The 4562-nt window shown below is 37.5% G+C and overlaps 2 long non-coding RNA genes across 2 annotated transcripts; both read right to left on the reverse strand.

The window, feature by feature from the left end:
* Nucleotides 1-684: 684 nt before the first annotated feature.
* LOC120555011 lies at nucleotides 685-2252 on the reverse strand. The gene is made up of 3 exons (XR_005638612.1): nucleotides 2226-2252; nucleotides 1996-2041; nucleotides 685-1111 (listed from the first exon to the last, which is right to left on the reverse strand). It is a non-coding gene; the product is annotated as an uncharacterized LOC120555011 (long non-coding RNA).
* Nucleotides 2253-2257: 5 nt separating this feature from the next.
* Nucleotides 2258-4340, reverse strand: LOC120555012. Its single transcript, XR_005638613.1, has 3 exons — nucleotides 4169-4340; nucleotides 2651-2693; nucleotides 2258-2334 (listed from the first exon to the last, which is right to left on the reverse strand). It is a non-coding gene; the product is annotated as an uncharacterized LOC120555012 (long non-coding RNA).
* Nucleotides 4341-4562: the final 222 nt, after the last annotated feature.

Below are 4562 nucleotides of genomic sequence, written 5' to 3' on the forward strand. Positions count from 1 at the left end.
GTGTGTGTGTGTGTGTGTGTGTGTGCTGCTGTGTGTCCCTGTGTGTGTGTGTGTGTGTGTGTGTGCTGCTGTGTGTCCCTGTGTGTGTGTGTGTGTGTGTGTGTGTGTGTGCTGCTGTGTGTCCCTGTGTGTGTGTGTGTGTGTGTGTGTGTGAGTGTGTGTGTGTGTGTGCTGCTGTGTGTCCTGTTGTGTGTGTGTGTGTGCTGCTGTGCATCCCTGTGTGTGTGTGTGTGTGTGTGTGTGTGTGTGTGTGTGTGTGTGTGTGTGCACTGTAAGAAAAAACCCCGTAAAAAAACGGTCAATGACTGGCAGCTACGGCTGCCAAACATTGACCGTAAAATTAAAGTAAAATACCGTAATTCAAACAATGTGTAAAAACGTTAAATTTACAGAAAATTTCATTAAAATGTTTACAGAAAAATACTGTTATTTTACAGATTTTTCCCAAATAATTATGATCAATCACCTTCAATAAAGGGACAATCCTTAAAGTTCTGCAGGAAAATACCATTATTTTACAGATTTTTGCTAAATTATTACGATCAGACAAATATGATCTTCAAAATTACTGTGAAATATCCTCAACTGAAAACATACTCAAGCAATACAAAATATATACATTATTTTCACTGTTTCAATTAAAATGTCGTAGGAAATAAACTACAAATAAAGTAAACACCACTGTTGATTCTAAAATCCTTTTATTTAATGTATTCAGATGCAAATTTACAATATCAACCAATTATTCACAAACAGTTCTTTAGAGCCCCCCAGGAGGAACCAAAAAACTAAAAATGGTACTTCTCCATGTGTGTAACGTGTGTGTCTGTAAGCATTTCTATCAAAATCAAAAGATTTCCCCTTTGAAATGGATGGAGGAAGCAACAAATTGTGCTGTTGAGCTGAGGGAGTTGTGGTCTTCTTCTTCATTCTCCTAACCCTTGGGGGCTCTGTATAAGGTAGTTCTGATAACATTTAAGAATCCTAACTATACAGTGTAGTATTAAGTAAAATTACAACATACCACAAAAGGACAATGAATCTGTAACAGAGGTGCAACACAGCAAGATCAGACTTCCTCCAAATGGCAAGTAATCGTCTGGCTCTGCTCCTGGAGGGGACACACACACACACAGAAAATATTACTGAAAGGTCTTTACTGTAAAAAGGAGGATTTTATTTATAGTTCATTTTAAATGAACACTGCTGGACTTTCACAGGAAATCAGTGTAGTATAATTTTCCCAAACAACTGCAGAAAATAGTGACTACGTTTTAAATGCAAAAAACCACGTAAGAATCCTCAGGTTCTTAGCCCTACACTGTGGTCAAGCAAACCCACACCCACAGATCAAGTAGTGTGGACGTTAACACAGCTCCCAGCTGAGAAGCTACAGTAAAGATTTCTGCTAAACACATGGTGTAAATAACAACTGTTCAGGTCAATGTGGCTTGTCTGGACTTTTGAAAACTTGGATTACGATAGACAAGCAGTATGAAGGCCTTTTTATGTTTTTGTAAAGTGTTTTTGTAACGTTTTAAACAAAGCCGCTGTTGACTACAGTGGTTTGGGAGGATGCGGCAAATTTTTATGTAAACTCAGTAGTTTTGTTAAAACTCTGACCTTTCAGAAAGGATGTTAAAGTGGCCATTGGACTGCAGAGCTATTTCCTGGGTAACTTTGGGGAATGAACAGCCCACTTACATTACTGCGCACTCCCATTGTGTTACAAATACTACTGGCCAGCATGATGGAAAAGTCATAGAAAATAGGGATTCATGTTTATGTGTGGAATGGAATTCATGTTTGTGCCACTATGTACATTTTCATATTTGAAAGAAGATGTTTAACCATTTGGCACCACTGGATTCATACACAGCATATAGATAAGTCCAATATTGTTTGTCTTTGTGCTGACTAACTGGCAGTAATATGGCCACTAGTATGCACATTATACATTCACAGTCTTTATGTCAGGGCAACATGAATACTCACTGGCTCCTAAGATCTTGTGGCAGGAGACTTTTCATTTCCAAAATGTCTGGTTCATGAGGGAAAAACACACCGACAAACAAAGACTATTAGCCAGTTTACTGTTGGAGACATAGGCATGCAACAATATTAATCAACAGCCTCAAACATACATTCATTCTTACATAATATTCTTATTACGACTGATGTGAACTTGGTTTCATTCTCTGTATGTTTTGTCTCTGCTTGCCTACCTGTCCCTGGGTTTAATGCTGCACCCCCCAGCGCCGGTGATATCTTGTCACTCCTGGTTCTTCAGCCTTCTCATGATCACACAGGTGATGCTCAACTACAGGTTCTTTGCTGTGTGAAGTACCGATGGACACAGTGAAGAATATGGTAAATGGATTGTTCTTGCATATATAGTGCTTTTCTAGTATTATCAACCACTCAAAGCACTCTACAATACATGTCAATCATTCACACACTGATGGCAGGCTCTACCGGGGTGCCAACCCATGAGGAATATCATGAGGGAGCCCTAATTATTTACACTCTCAACTAGATAAGGAACACCGGATGAGAGATAAGGATGGTAGCTATGATAAGCATTCAATTCAATTCAAATATTGCTTCCTTAAAATGTTTTGTAGTATAGGCTATATATTTTGTAACTTACTTTTCCCTCTGGTAATCATCACCTTGCCTTGATGAGCATCTCTCTGAAATTAAAATATTAGTGAATGTATGTATTATGTAAACACGAACCGTATATAGAACTTAACATGCATTTACATTCATTGAAACTTAGACTGCTCGTTAACCTTACATACTGTTCAAAATGTACCTGTTTTGACATTAGACAGCAGTGGGACAGGCCCCTGCTGGTCTTCACAATCAGAAATACTTTAATTATCCCATGGTGAAATAACTTAAAATTACTTTGGGGGAAATCTAAAAATAGACTAATTGGAATCAAATCAATGTGTGTGTGTGTGTGTGCACAAAGGGACAAAAGAGAATGAGATGCAACCTCTGCTCTCCAAAAAAGGACTGCTTAACCTGCAGCAAATGTGGGATGCACATTTGCAAGTTCCACACACACAAAGTTACCTACTACTGCATTGAATGCACTGACTAGTTTGCAATAAATTAAGGATTAATAATACATGTATTAGTGTAAGATAGGCTATATACAAATAGATCTGTAGTTCTAAAAATGAGGACTTTCTTGGACCGGGTCAAATTTGACCTGGACCATACTGTGAGGGCATTGGATATGAACAGTTTGTTAGGGTTAAGTAAATGAAATGAAATCTATTAAACAAAGACGAGATTAGCCTAAATCCTGGACATTTGATGTTATAACAAGCTGTTAACTGTTCACTGCACCTTATATTTTTACATTTTTACTTTATTTTCACTTACTATGTTGTTACTGTGTGTAATGTAGCTTGAACAGCTTGAACAGGTCTGATAATGTCTCATTTTAGTTTAGAATATTGTAATAGTTAGGCTACACTGCAATTTCCCAACTTGGGCTCAATAAAGTATATCTATCTATCTATCTAATGTGAAATAGTCACATCTGACCATCTAAAGCTAACAAGGCAGGGCAGGGGACAAACACATACGATTCCAGTTAGTTCTAATGAGCATAACATTACATTAGACCAGCCATCTCTCTCTCTCTCTAACACACACTTTGTGACCAGAAGTTAGGCTGCATTATAACTTTTAAATCAATATTTTCAGAAGGCAGGAAGGCTGTTACAACTCATCAAAACTGCTACCGTTATTACACAAGCAAGTACAATTACGTTATAACAACGTAACGTAAGTTAACGCTATTACTGAGCTGTACATTAGGTTGACTCAGCAACAAGTGACTGTAATGTTAGTAACATAACGTTAATGGTATTATAAATATTTGCTGCCTGTAAACAGAACAAGCAAACCATCTCAAACCACACTCAATATTAACGTTGTGTTTTGCTAACATGAATCATTCCGAGCTTAACAAGCTAGCTAATGTTAGCTAATGTTACCACATTAGCTAACTAGGTTACCTGTAACATCAGTTAACGTTAATTACTCAGCATTTAGCTAACAGTCTGACAACGTTACAGTCTAAATTATGGATATGAACACAAACATTACGTTAGGTTATTAAAATATCAGGGAAATGTTTTCTTACCTAATATCGCCAGGATAACAGTTATAACATGAAGTTCATGTTAGGAGAATAAAGATCCTGACTCTTCCACTGTGTCCATATTCCCATTTTTGTTTTGTTGTTTTGTTCTTCGTTGAAATCCCACAACTCAAATAATAATTTGGCATGCAGATGTAAAATAATCCATGTAATGATCCACGTAATTGATTAGGATTGGAGCGACAGTAGCGCTGAAGTCCCGCAGCATTCAAACTGACGTACTTTCAAATGAAGGCGCTCACTGCTCATTGGCCAGTTTCCTGGATGACAGCCACATTGACCAATCATACACATTCAAATTCAAATGGCTTTATCAAATGACTTTAACACTGTACGTATTGCCAAAGCAAGCGTTTGGATTCAAAAATATGAATAA

Source organism: Perca fluviatilis, unplaced genomic scaffold (genome assembly GCF_010015445.1).
Source record: "Perca fluviatilis unplaced genomic scaffold, GENO_Pfluv_1.0 PFLUV_unplaced_scaf_1, whole genome shotgun sequence".
Classification (NCBI taxonomy): domain Eukaryota; kingdom Metazoa; phylum Chordata; class Actinopteri; order Perciformes; family Percidae; genus Perca; species Perca fluviatilis.